A 14,479-nucleotide genomic window follows, 5' to 3' on the forward strand; every position below is an offset into this window, starting at 1 on the left:
CCTTTTCTGCATTAAGTTTCCACGTGCATTGCAGAGATTTTCTGCAAGCAGAAGCCAACAGTGCTGCAGCCAACCTGTAAGGGCTAAGTAACAAGGGCTAGGGGAAGTGAAGAAGTGAAAGAGGAGGCAGGTGGCTAGTTGAAGTCCTGAGGAGGGGAGCACGAGGTCAGACAGGACCACGCTGTGCGCAGGCCTAGACCCAGGGTAACACTGACACCCACACGGTGACAGAACCTTCTGGTGGTTTCCCTGCTGCCCAGGGGGTGGCAGGGGGAGGCAGGGGAGGAGTGCAAGCAGGCTCTGGAGTAGGGGGTCCCAGAGCCCCCATCTCTCTATAACTGATGATATAACATTGGAAAATTACTTACCTTCTCAGAACCCACTGCTTATTTGTCCAAACGTGAGTACTAAATAACGTGTGTACATTTGGTTTAAGTGTCTCTTCCACCGCTTGACGTAACAAGGTTAGGAAAGCCCAAATCATGCTTTGCTTTATGTTATTTTTATTGCTGACCCTTGGTACCCCTTATTTCCCAGTCTTGCCTGCAGGAGGGCACGCGTGTGGGACTTGTGTGTGTATCCATTTAGTTCTCATTGGGGGTGCCGGGTCCTGCCAACAGGAATCGGTCAGTAGCCCCTGGTTTACTAATAGGATCTGCTCAACGTTTAATTGACCGCCTGCCATGCCCTCGTTACTGTGCCAGACTCCATTAGGGTAGAGAGAGACGGAGATCTTCCAGCAACTGACATTGGAGAAACGACAATGGGAGTCCAGAGGTGGAAAAAAGGGATTGGGGAGGGGGTCTGCGGGGGGGGGGGCGGTTCACTTGCATTGGATTCCTAGCGGAAGGTGCCATTCCTTGCAGAGAGCTAGATGTTCCTTAAAAAAGTCTTGAGCAGATGACAGAATTCCCAGATCAGGAAAAAAGATTAACGAGAAACTGTTCGGACCACCTGAGGGTTTTCCAATGCAAGCTGCGTTCTCGCTGCCTCCTTCTTAGGCTATTCGGCAGGATGCTGTAACCCTCGCAGGGCAACTGCAGCAGCCGCAGAGTTGCGGTTTATCTTTGAAGCCGACTTGGGTGACGACGACTTATTTGGACAGCAGTCGGTGAAGCCTCGTAAACTCTCGGAAGCCGCTGTTTCCAGACTTCAGACTTCATCCTTGTCAAATCCCCCAGCTCGTCTTCTCCGCCCGCCCGGGTGTGAAAGGTGCAGCCAGAAGGCCCAATTAGCGTCCCTGGGAAGCGGAGTGGGGGGTGGCGGGGTCTCTGCGGATAGACTGTGGCTCCTCCCCGCGTCCTGCCAAACTCCGACTTCGCCACACCAAAGATGGCCGCCCCGCGACTCTTCTCCCCCTTCTCGTCTAAGCTCGCGCGCAACTTTTGGCCACACTCAACATGGTGCCCGTCGCAGGTTGCATTCCTGCGGCGCGGTCTCGGGCCCGTTCTCGCGAGATGTGCCTGGGCCGCGACTGCTCCCGCCCTGCCTCGCGCCGCCGCCACTGCCGCTGCTGCCGGCGCCGCTCCTCCTCCGTGTCAGTTGTTGGGCCGTAATGGCGACCGGGCCGCCGCTGCCCAAGTGACTCCCGGGCGGGGGAGCGGGGCCGGACCTGCGCCAGAGGGGAAGCCGCAGAGAGCCGCAGCTCAGGAGGTGGCCTGCCGTGGGGGGGAAGGGAGGCAGCCGGCCGCCTCTGCCTCCTTCCCCGCTGACCGGCGGATCCCGGGCAGCCGGTGCGCGGCGGGCAGTCGGGGCGTCCCCGGAGCGGGGCAGAGACCAGGCCGGGCAGCCCTGGGGCCGGTCGGGGCGGCGTCGCGGCACCCTCCGCCAGGCCCCGCGGGATGCACCGTGGGAGCCGAGGGCGGAGGCGACACTCTCAGGTGAGCCTCGGGAGGAGCTGGCGGCGTTGGCTCCGTCTCGGCTTCCTCTGTCCGCGCTCCCGGGTCCCGGGGGGCGGTCAGGAGAGGCGGGGCGCGGTGCGGGGCGCCCCTGCTGCGTGCCCACACCCCGCCTGGGCCCCGGGGTTTGCAGGGGAGCCTCGTCCCTCTGACAGCGTGGTTTCAGGTGCCCGACCCCTTGCCTGACAGCTTGTGTGTGTGTGTGTGTCCCCTCCCTCCTGCGCCTCTCGCCTTTGGTCTCCGAAGTGTCCCTTCTCCGTGGGGAGACCAGCCCGATTTGGGGACATTCCGGGGGACTGGCCCCGGTGGCAGGGATGACCAGTTTTGGTTCCTTGTTCTCAAGTGTGTAGGGAAAACTTTGAGGGGCTGCAGTTCAGCGAGCCACTACCTGTGTGTGCACAAGTGACTTCGGGGGGCGGGGGCGGTGGATCAAGCTTTGCGCTTGGGAACTTGTCAGGATTCCGTCCCCCGCCCGTCGTGCACACGCAGCCCCCCGCGCCGAGCAGGGTTTAGGTGCTGTCACAGAGGTGGGTGGGGATGCGCCTGGATCGAAACGTTTCAGACAAGGAGTTGCACGGCCGGACAGGTTGCATTGGGCTTCATCTGGGGGTTGTCCGGAAAAGCGATTAGTATCCACGCACGCCCCCTGATTGTTTTGATGCTGAGCTTTGTTTTGAGTTTGGAGAAGTCGTTAAAGTTGCCATGTTAACCACACCTCCTGGCCTGTGTTTTGGAGGTTTTAAAGGAGGGGTTATCTTAGGCAGACTTAATGACAACCTGAGTATTGTGGAAGCCATGATAAGATGCTAAATGCTGCTCTTCATTTTTAAAATGCACTAAAATGCTATATTCCAGCCAGGTATGGCACTAGTGATAAGAGAGGATTGTGGCTTTGGGGGGTTGATCCTTACACCTGTACTGGAAGGCAGTTCTGCTATGCTATATTGATACTCAGCGTAATAAAGTCCATCTTTACTGTTGACCTGTCGTTGCGTTAAGTTTATGGTACTCATCAGGGAATAAAGGTTCTGCTGTATACCTGGTACGTGTGGAGGTATATTTCTGTACGTGTGTGTCTCACTCGGGGTTTTTCGTGAAGCTGAGTTATACGTGTTTGAGTTTGTGAGGTGTGTCAGTGTGTGGTGTTATGTAATGCTAATGCTTGAACGGCCTTCTGCGGGGTCCTCAGCTTGTGAATCATGAAGTTTTGAATTCTTTGCTGCTGCTAAATGTCCCTGCCCTTGCCCATTTTGTAGCAGTTGTGCCGTATCCTGAGCGTAACAAGAGATGAGGTTCCTGTGTGATAGCCATTCTTGAGTGGGAGTCTGGAATAACTGACGTCTCTTTTTGGTGTGCTCCCTACACTGTGTTTTGTCTCCCCAGATATGCGCACATCTGGATGCTGCAGTTGTGGAAGCTAGCAGCCACGTTCCTTTATGTGTGAATGACGCTTTTAGTTCTTCAGATAACCTAGAATTAGTTTTATCTGCAATTTGATATTAATATATTCTTCAGGCATTATTTATTATTTTAAAATAAAAAACATTCTATTTTTGTTCCTTTGTACATACCACTTGCTCTGTGTTGATGATTGCCATTTCTTTAAAAACAATGTTTTTATAACATTTTAAAAATTATTGGCAGGTCATGAAATTGTCAGAATGAGTCACTGTACTTTATACCTGAACAAGATCGTTAAGAAGTTGCATTTGATTTATTGCCTTCCATTTTGTTTGGCTACTCAGTTCTGTCATTTTTGATTCTTCAAATCATTTGCTCTCCTGATTGTATTCAAGCCACATAATCAGCAGCACAACCGTGAAGTAACTTGTTGATACTGAGGGTTTTAGGAGCTGTCTACAGTTGTCAGTGTATAGCGTGGGCCAAGTTGCGAAATAGTTTACTGACTTCCATGTTTAGTGTCACAGACAAAAAAATTAAGAGATGATAGTTTTATTTTTTTAAAAAGATTTATTTCATTTTTATTGGAAAGGCAGACATACAGAGAGGAGGAGAGACAGAGAGGAAGATCTTCCATCCGATGATTCACTCCCCAAGTGAGTGTAACGGCTGGTGCTGCATCTATCTGCAGCCAGGAGCCAGGAACCTCCTCCAGGTCTCTTACATAGGTGCAGGGTCCCAAGGCTTTGGGCCGTCCTCGACTGCTTTCCCAGGCCACAAGCAGGGAACTGGATGGAAAGTGGAGCTGCCGGGATTAGAATGTGGGCCCATATGGAATCCTGGCATGTTCAAGGCGAGGACTTTAGCTGCTAGACCATAGTGCTGGGCCCAACAGTTTTAATGTGGTAGTGATGTTTTTGCTCGTTGTTACCATAAATGTAATTTTATATCTACTTGGGTATTTTGGGTTATTCTGTACCTTTTTCCATGATAACGGAGATCCTTTATTTGGCATGTAGTAAGACAGTCCATGGGTTACATACAGTTGAACAAATTGACTAAAGAGTTGCTCCAGGATAATATTTTAGAAACAAAACAAAACTTTGTTCCTAGTTCTTTGGCACATCTCAACCCTTCTTGGAAACATGTTCTAGAGAGGTATGTTTAAATTTGCTGGGAAGGGGAAGTGTTGGGCTGAGAGCCAGCTCAGGTGGACCTTGAGCGCTCTGCTGGCCAGTTTAATGGCTTGTGCAGGTGCACTGGTGATACTTGGGGTAATTTAAAGAAAATTGAAACTCGAAGACCCTAACCTGCTATGGTAGAACTGTAATTACAGGTTTGTAATAAGTGTAAGTCACTTCTGAAGCATAGCATTGGGAGTTTTAAAGTCTTAAAGGTCATTTCCACGTTTTATGCAGGCTCACGCAGGGGATGTCTCAGCCATGGCTGGTTTAGGGCTGGAGTACCCAGTCTGCAGCAGCTGAGTCTTTGAGAGAGTAATTGGGATCTACCTGGCAGCCTATTCTGTATCAATATTAGTAACAACTTAAAATGAGCCTTGGTGTATGAACCAGAAATATTTGTGAGTGTAAAACGAATCTCTACCCCCTCCAGACATTGGGGTATCGATTGCTATAGGTGGCAGAAAGTTCTGATGCGATTTGACATTTCTTATCAAAATCTTAAGTATCCTTACTTTATGTAAGGTGTATTTACTTATTTGAAAGTCAGGGTTACACAGAGGGGAATAGACAGAGAGATCTTCCATCCACAGATTCACTCCCCAAATGGCTGCAGTGGCCCGGCACTGGGCCAGGCCGAAGCCAGGAATCTGGGACCTTTTTCTGAATCTCTCACGTAGGCGTAGAAGCCCAAGTGCTTGGGCCATCCTCTGCTGCTTTTCCAGGTACGTTAGCAGGGAGCTGAGTTGGAAGTGGAGCAGCTGGGTTTTGAACTGGTGCCCATATGGGATGCAGACAGTATAGGCAGTGGCTTAAGTCACTATGTCACAACCCAAGTCCCAGGATGTGTATTCTTTAATGGCGTAATTTTTAGGAGTTTATCTTATATGAATTTTAACATAGCATGAGAATAAATGTGTAATTAATTATTCCTCTAAAAATTGATATTTGATATTTCATTATGTTATTAGCAGATTTGCTTATGTAATTTTTTAAAAAAATATTTATTTATTTTTATTGCGAAGTCAGATATACAGAGAGGAGGAGAGACAGAGAGGAAGATCTTCCATCTGATGATTCACTCCCCAAGCAACTGCAATGGCTGGAGCTGAGCTAATCCAAAGCCAGGGGCCAGGAGCCTCTTCCAGGTCTTCCACATGGGTGCAGGGTCCCAAGGCTTTGGGCCGTCCTCGACTGCTGTCCCAGGCCACAAGCAGGGAGCTGGATGGAAAGCAGAGTCGCCAGGATTAGAACCGGCACTCATATGGAATTCCAGTGTGTGCAAGGTGAGGACTTCAAACCACTACACCATTGTGCTGGGCCCTGCTTATGTAATTCTAAAATGACCAGTCTTTATATTAGGCAGTTATTAGTAGCTTTAGGATGCGTGTTGACTCTGTGAAAGCAGCGGTGTGTATACTTCACTATGTGGACCATGTCACAGATTCTGTGGGTTCAAGTCCTCTCTGTGCTACTTGTTAGCTGAGACTATCAGCAAGTGACTTAAATTGATCTGTAATGTGTATGAAAAAAAACAAAGTGTCAGAATTGTTCTCATCTTTCAGGCCTATTACAAGAATTAAATAAATTGGGCCCTGCACGATGCCTTTCCCTACAAGTGCAGGTGTCCTGGTGGCCTGCTTCCCATCCAGCTCCCGCCTGTGACCTGGGAAAGCAGTGGAGGATGGCTGGAAGAAGCTCCTAGCTCCTGGCTTGGGATCAGCTCAGGAGCCACATTTATTTATTTGAAAGGAAAATAAAAAGATCTTCTGTCTGCCAGTTAGCTTTCTCCAAATTCTTGTACCAGCCATCCCTGGGCCAGCTGGAGTCAAGGGCCTGGGACTTTTTCTGGGTCTCCCACATGGGTGGCAGGGACCTAAGTACTTGTGCTATTATCTGCTACCCTTTTGGGTGCGCAGTAACAGGAAAGTTGAGCAGAAGCAGAGGTGGGGAATTAAATGTAGGAATTCCAATATTGTAAATGCTGTGCCTGGTACTTGCTCTGAATTGATTTTGGACGGAGCCAGTGTCATGGACCAGTGGTTTTTGGTAGCATCCAATACTGTAATAGTGGTTAAGTCTTGGCTGCTCAGCTTCCAACCCAGCTTTTTGCTGATGTGCTTGGGACATAACCCAGAGACCGCGTGATGCTAGTGTCACAGTGCAGGCTTTACTAGCTATGCCGTAGGCCAGCCCCTAAGTGAGTCTTTGTAAAAATGTATTTTTGACTATGTTTTTTCAAGATTTGCAAATTTAATTAACAGAATATTACATGATTAGTCCCTTTTTAAAAATCGGATGAATGTTTGAAATTAGTCTATGAAAGTTTTGAATGTATTTTTCTAATGGATTTATGAATAACTTTTATTTATTCTTTTTAAGATTTGTTTTTATTGGAAAGGCAGGTACACAGAAGGAAGGAGAGACAGAAAAAGATCTTCCATCCGCTGGTTCACTCCTCAAGTGGCCTCAAGGCCAGAGCTGACCCGATCTGAAGCCAGAAGCTTCTTCCAGCTGTTCTGTGTGGGTGCAGGGTCCCAAGGCTTTGGGCCGTCCTCCACTGCTTTCTCAGATTACAGTCAGGGAGCTGGATGGGAAGTGGGGCAGCTGGGACATGAACGGGTGCCTGCTTGGGATCCTGGCACTGCAAGGTGAGGATTTAGCCACTGAGCCGTTGTGCTGGTCTGCTAAGTTTTATTTCTTACAAACAAACCCATAGACTGTAAAAGTGTTTTATTTTTAAGGGATCATACTTTAAAAAAATTTTTTTTTTGTATTAAAAATGCGGGGAGAAAGATTGCTCATCCTCTGATTCCCTGGTGCTCACAGTGGCTGGGAATGGGCCAACTGAAGGCAGGACCAGGGCCGGCACGGTGGCTCAGCTGGCTAATCCTCCACCATGTAGCACTGGCATCTCACGGGCACTGGGTAGTGTGCAGCTGTTCCACTTCCCATCCAGCTCCCTGCTTAGGGAAGGCAGCAGAGGACAGGTCAAATCCCTGCTGGAGACCTGGGAGAAACTTGGCTCCTGGCTTCTGATCATTCAGCTCTTTGCATCATTTGGAGAGTGAATCCATGGGTGGGAGCTGACTTTCTGAGTCTCTCTCCTTTCCCCTGTAGAGCTGCCTTGACACAAAAACAGAAACGCCAAGAGCCAAGACCTCTGTGTCTCCCGTGTGGGTGACAGAGACCCCCATTCTGGAATCCGCATCACCTGCTACTCTGCAAGTGCGCGTTAGCAGGAAGCTGAGGTGAGGGTGGAGGCGACGCTCCAGTTCAGCCGTTCGGAGCTGAAGCCTCGCCGCTGCCCCACGTGCCTGCCCAGGCCACTCTTCCTCCCGCCTCCCTTTCTCCTTCCTTGCTTTGTAAGATATTTTAATTAATTTACTTTTTAAATTTTAGATTTTTTTGGGAAAGATTTGTTTATTTTATTGTAAAGTTAGATATATACAGAGAGGAGGAGAGACAGAGAGGAAGATCTTCCATCCAATGATTCACTCCCCAAGTGACCACAATGGCCGATGCTGTGCCGATCTGAAGCCAGAAGCCCAGATCCTCCTCTGGGTCTCCCACACAGTTGCAGGGTCCCAGGGCCCTGGGCTGTCCTAGACTGCTTTCCCAGGCCACAAGCAGGGATTAGAACCTGTGCCCATATGGGTGCCTGACATGTTCAAGGTGAGGACTTTAGCCACTAGGCCACAGCGCCAGGACCAAGATTTATTTATTTTTATTTGACAGGCAGATTATTTAAAGCTTTGTGTATTTTACTTGGAAGAGTTAGAGTGAGAGAGAGATTTTCCATTTGCTGTTTCACTCCTGAAATGGTTACAATGGCAGTGGGAACCAGGAGCTTCTTCCCAGTCTCCTATGTAGGTACAGGGGCCCAAGGCTCTGGCATTCTCCACTACTTCCCCAGGCCATAAAGAGGGAACTGAATTGAAAACGGAACACCCAGGACTGGAACTGATGCCCATATGGAGTGCTGGCACCACAGGCAGAGGACTAGCTTGCTATGCCACCATGTTATCCCCTGACAGGAATTTTTCTTTCAGGTCTCCCACGTAGGCAGGTGTATTGGTTTGGCCCTGAAAGGTCTCTGGCTTCCCTCTTGTTCCCAGTCTCAGTCCCCTCCTTTACCTGTGAGTACTGCAGCCTGGTTGGTAGCCGTCTCCCAGAAGTCACTTTCACAGCAGTCCTCCCTCACACACAGCCCAGAACCCTTTCCTGAACAGTCCATAGCCATCTGTGGTCGCGAGCACGCAGATCCGCAACCAAGTCCTCCGGTGGTATTTGGACCAGCCTGGGGCCCATGGGTACTCTGACACGGGTCTCCAGACCCTGTCTGCCGGCGTGCCAGTCTCTAACCCCACATATCGCTAAAATCAGTCAATCAAGGCAGCTGTGCTGGTCCCTGGTACGGTTAGCACAAATTTGGCATTAACCAGGCCCAGAATGCCCACCAGCTGGTACCTGCCTTTCTCTCACCAGTGTAACACTTGCCTAAATACAGTCAACCTAGGCAGTGGCCGACAGCTGGAGGACAGGACGTTTGGGGAAGAGAGACAGAGATCTGTGTCCTGGTTAACACCCCGGATGATGGCAACAGCTGGAGCCTGGTGCTTCTCCCAGGTGTTCCCGGTGTAGGGACCCAATGCTTTGGGCCATTCTCCTGTTTTCCCAGGCACATTAGTTGAGGGGTTGGAAGTGAGCAGCCAGGACTCAAACCTGCGCCCATATGGGATGCTGGCACTGAAGGCAGAGGCTTAACCTACTATGTTACTGCACTGGCCTGCCAAGCATTTCTTAAATCCATGGCTCTCTGACTGCACTGAGGTACAATGGAGTGCCATAGGGAATTCACCTTGATCCTGGGATTTTCTTTCTTTCTTTTTTTTCTTTTTAAAAGATTTATTTGTGTTGGAAAGGTAGAAATACAGAGAGGAGGAGAGACAGAGAGGAAGATCTTCCATTCAATGGTTCACTCCCCAAGTGGCCTCAAAAACCAGAGCTGAGGCAATCCAAAGCCAGGAGCCCAGATCCTCCTCTGGGTCTCCCACACAGGTGCAGGGTCCCAAGGTTTTTGGCCATTCTTAACTGCTTTCCCCGGCCAGATAGGAAGTGAGGCCGTGGGGATTAGAACCGGCGCCCATATGGGATCCTGGCATGTACAAGGTGAGGACTTTAGCCGCTATGCTATTGCGCTGGGCCCAACCCTGGGATTTTAAAAAAGAGTTTCCAGGGAAATATGGCGATACTTGACAGCTATGTGATATCTGCGGCAATGAGATAGTAAATATGACAGTGTGCTGTATTTGTGACATTTGTCTTGCAAAAGCTGGGCTTAGGGACCTGTGTGGTGAGATAAAGTAGAGCCACACTGCCTGGGTGCCGGCATTGCTTAAGGGGCCCAGCTGTTCCACTTTTGAACCAGTAGGGAACTGGTTCTGGCTAATGGCCCAGAGAAAGCGGATGATAGCCGTGTGTTTGGGCCCTTGCCACCTCTTGGGCGGCCCAGATGGGGTTCCTGGTTCTTGGCTTCAGTCCGGTCCCAGCCTGGCTGTTACCGCTAGCTAGAGTGAGCCAGTGGTTGCAAGGTCTGTCTCTTCCCTTATGTCTGTAACTGTGACTTTTCAAATAAATAAGTAAATCTTTTTAAAATGTTAGTATTTTATCATATTTTAGCATTTTTTGGTTTATTATTTGTGTACTTATTTATATTGGAATGGTAGATCAGATTTACAGAGAGAAGGAGAGACAGAAATAATTTTGCATCCGCTGGTTCACTCCCAAAATGGCTGCAGTGGCCAGAGCCGAGCTGATCCAAAGCCAGCAGCCAGGGATTTCTTCTGGGTCTCATGTGTAGGTACAGGGTCGCAAGGCTTTGGGTCATTTTTCACTGCTTTCTCAGGCCACATGTAGGGAGCTGGTTGGGAAGTGGAGCAGCCAGGACATGAACTGGTACCTGTCTAGGGGCCGGCACTTGTAAGGTAAGGATTTAGCCACTGAGCCAGTGTCTTGTGCCCATAAATAAATCATCTAAAGGAAAAAAAAAGAAGCCAGAAGTGAAGCTTTGGCATGGGATGGGGAGGGAAGTATTTGGCATAGTGGTTAGGCTGCCAAGTTGCTTGTGTGCCGTGTGGTACTGCCTGGATTGCATTCCAGAAGTGGCTTCCTGCTCCAGTTTCCTGCTGGTGCAGACCCTGTGAGACAGTGGGGTAGCTCAAGTAGTTGGGTCCTGTATGGGTTCATGGGAGCCCTCGGCAAGTTGGATCAGAGGTGGAGTAGCCCTGTGGGTGTGGTTTGTAGCCTGTGGCTGCTCAACTTCTGCCCCAGCTCCCTGCTAATGCTCCTGGGAAAGCAGCAGAAGCTAGTCCAAGCGTTTGGACCCCTGCACACAGTGTGGGGAGACCGACTGCGGCTTGACCATTATGGGCTTTAAGGAGCGAACCAGTGGCTGGAAGACCTCTCCCTCCATCCGTCCTAACTCTGCTTTTAAATAAACTAATCTTAAAAAATAATATATTAACACCTTTTGGTGTCGATACCACTTTTCATGCTTGAGTTATTGAGGACTGAAGCTTTTGTTCATGTGAGACATATCTGTTGATATATATTGTATTCAAACATTTTAATGTTTGTGTAACATTTGATATTAATAATAATATTTGATGTTGCATTTGATATTAATATTATGCATTTGATAATAATAATATTTTAAAATAAAATAAATATCTTCTAAAACAAAAACCACTTAGTTCAAGGAGTATCATTGCTTGACATTTTCCACTTTTTTTTTGGTCTGGCTTAGTAGAATACATCTAGACTGTGTGTTTACTATTGCATTCTGTCTGTTGTGGTATCATGTCATATGGCTTTGGGCAAGCTCCATATGTACTTATAAGAAAGAGTAAGAAGACAGGTACGATTTTATTGTGGAATTAGTTTTGACTTCAAAGAAACTCCCTGAAAGTTCTGAAAAGGCCCCCAAGATTGAGAGCTGGTAGTGTAGATGGTAGGCATGCATTCAGGGTGGATGACGACCTTAAAGATCACGTCCTCCTCTCTTCTTGTAGATGTTTCTATTTTATGCAACTGGTTGACTGAGCTAAGGAGTCTCTCTCTCTTTTTTTTTTTTTTTTCGAGTAATCATGAATTGGCTTTTGGTGCTGTTGGGCTTGATGTACAGGTTATGCTACCAGAGGGAAGGACTGAACTGGAGTCTTGGTTGTCGTTGTTACACAAAGCCTTGCGGAGGGATGAGGTCACCCAGAGAGAGAATTCAGTGTTAGGAAGGAGGGAAAAACCCTCATCAAAACCTTCTGAACTTTCAGATTTGAAAGCTGGTTAAAGAAGGAGTTAACTATTAAAGGAGACCAAGAGGGAGATTTTGGAAAGTATGAAAATCAGTGTATAGAAACCAGGGGAAAATACTGTTCCTAGGGACCGATTTAAGTTTTTCTTACATATCCATTTCCTCTATTCAACAATTTCCTTGAAGATAAAATTGTTGGGAAAGGGATATATGGGTTATTAGTATTGTAGATACTGCTCATCAACCAACTTATTGGTCTGCCCAAGTTGAACTTGATTGTACCACTTGCTCTGATTCATGGACTGTGCATAATATATTCCATTTCTCCTTGATTTCCAACATTTTGAGATTAACTGTATTTTTCTTTTTAAAGATTTATTTATTTTTATTAGCAAGGCAGATTTGCAGAGACAAGGCAAAACAGAGTAACATCTTGCATCTGCTGGTTCACTTCCCAGTGGCTGCAGTGGCCAGAGCTGAGCCAACCGGAAGCCAGGAGCTTCTTCCAGACCTCCCACACGAATGCAGGGTCCCAAGACTTTGGACCATCTTCCACTTCTTTTCCAGGCTGCAAGCAGGAGATGGATGGGAAGTGGAGCAGCTGGGATGCACATGGGCGCATCCTGGTGCTTGCAGGTGGAGAATTAGCCAATGTAGTAATCCCACTATCCCTTAATTTATTTTTAAATAAAACTAAATCATTTTATTGGAAGGCAGCAATAGAGAGATCGTTAGATCTGTGTGTTCCCCAGCCTCCTGCAGCAGTGCAGTCTGGGACCAGCTGGAACCAGGAACCACAAATTTAGCCTGTTGTACCACATGTGTGTTAGGGAGCCAGGTACTGGAGCCATCATCTAGGGTGCGTGTTAGCAGGAAGCTTTCCCAGAAGCGGAGCCTTGACTCCAAGCCAGCGTTCAGGTGTGGGATGCAGGTGTCCCAGTGGGATCTGCTGACTCACAGCTTCTGCTGCGGGACACTGTTGACGACATGCATACCCAGCATGTGGGGTCCTGTTGGAACAGTTGTGTAATAGTGCAGGGTTGTGGCGGGCATTCCTTGTGATTTGTTCAGTTCAAGCTTGGTTGAATTTATTGTGGTATACTTGATTTGGAAATCCTTCAGTTCCGTTTTACTGGCTGATATCAGAAAAATGTCTTGTTAGCTAAGGTTTCTTTTACTGTATATTTTGAAATAATACTGTGTTAAATAATATATTTTCAATAATATGAGGATATTCCCAAAAGTTTATGCAAAACGAATTTATTAAGTATTTTGATGCAGAATGCTTTTGGAGTCCATGTGTAAGTGATATTGTCAAAAAGTTTATGTAACATGTAATTAGGGAAAGCGGTGTGACTTTCACATTAAAAAAAAAAAAGGTTTCTTTATTTCTATTTGAAATGTAGATTTACAGGGAGAGGAAAGACCAGAGATATTGTCCATCTGCTGGCTCACTTCCCAAAGGGCTGTAGTAGTTGCAGCTGGCCCAGTCCAAATCCAGGAGCCTGGAGTTTCTTCTAGGTCTCCCAGATGGGTGCAGGGGCCCAAGGACTTGGACCATCTGCTACTTTCCCAGGTACATTGACAGGGAGCTGGATTGGAAATGGAGCAGCTGGGACTTGAACTGGCACCTAATATGGGATGTTGGAGGCTTAACTTAGTACACCACAGCACTGATTCTAAAAATTACATTATTAAGACAATGTATATATTTGTTTAAAAGTCAGCATTACAGAGGGGGGGAGGTTCTCTCCCTAGACGGCTGCAACAGCCAGACTTGTGCTGGGCAGAGCCAAGAGCCAAGGGGCTTCCTATTTTCCTACATGGATATAGGAACCCAATCAGCTGGACCATCTTTGCTTTCTTTCTAGGCCTTTAGCGGGGAGATATATCAGAAATGGAGTAGCCAGGATGCAAACCATTGCCTGTATGAGTTGACAGCATCTCAGGCAGTGGCTTTACCCACTATACTACAACAGCAGTCCTCTTTAGGGGGAAGGGTTTGGCACCCAAATAACCTTGAATTCCATTTTCCATGAACTCGTGGAACTACTTTAATGTTTTCTTTTACTGTTATGCCATGCACAAAATCTTTGATTGAATGGATCTATTTTTAAAATTTTTTATCATTATTTATTTATTTATTTATTTTATTGGAAAGGCGGATATACAGAGAGGAGAGACAGAGAGGAAGATCTTCCGTCCAATGATTCACTCCCCAAGTGAGCGCAACGGCCGATGCTATGCCAATCCAAAGCCAGGAGCCTCTTCCGGGTCTCCCGCACGGGTGCAGGGTCCCAAGGCCTTGGCTGTCCTAGAATGCTTTCCCGGGCCACAGGCAGGGAGCTGGAAGGGAAGCGGAGCTGCCGGGATAGAACCGGCGCCCATATGGGATCCCGGGCATGCAAGGTGAGGACTTAACCACTTGCGCCATTGTGCGAAAGCTTAATTAAGCGTAAGTGCTGTTAGGAAGACTTCTTGGAGGAGGAGACTGAAGCACAAATGGGAAGAATACAGTTGATAATGAAGTTTCTTTTTTTTTTTCCAATTTTATGTTTTTTTTCCTATAATCTTTGCATAGTTAATTAGGGCATAAGCCTTCAAGGGCTACAGGAAAGTGGGTAAGACTATCATTTCCACACATTTTTGTGTGTGTGTGTGTGTGTGTGTGTGTGTGTGTCTGAGGT

General features: G+C 47.7%; 1 protein-coding gene across 3 annotated transcripts in view; it reads left to right on the forward strand.

Moving 5' to 3' along the window:
• The first annotated feature begins 1,750 nt into the window (after positions 1–1,750).
• The window catches only part of CEP350 (centrosomal protein 350), a 136,732-nt gene continuing 124,003 nt past the window's right edge, over positions 1,751–14,479 (forward strand). For all 3 annotated transcript variants that reach the window (XM_040984339.1, XM_040984342.1, XM_040984343.1), the window contains exon 1: positions 1,751–1,880. The gene's annotated coding sequence lies outside the window, so the exon portion shown is untranslated. The remainder of the gene's footprint in view (positions 1,881–14,479) is intronic.

This window comes from Ochotona curzoniae, unplaced genomic scaffold (assembly GCF_017591425.1).
Source record: "Ochotona curzoniae isolate NIBS_2020 unplaced genomic scaffold, NIBS_Ocur_1.0 contig_4105, whole genome shotgun sequence".
Classification (NCBI taxonomy): Eukaryota; Metazoa; Chordata; class Mammalia; order Lagomorpha; family Ochotonidae; genus Ochotona; species Ochotona curzoniae.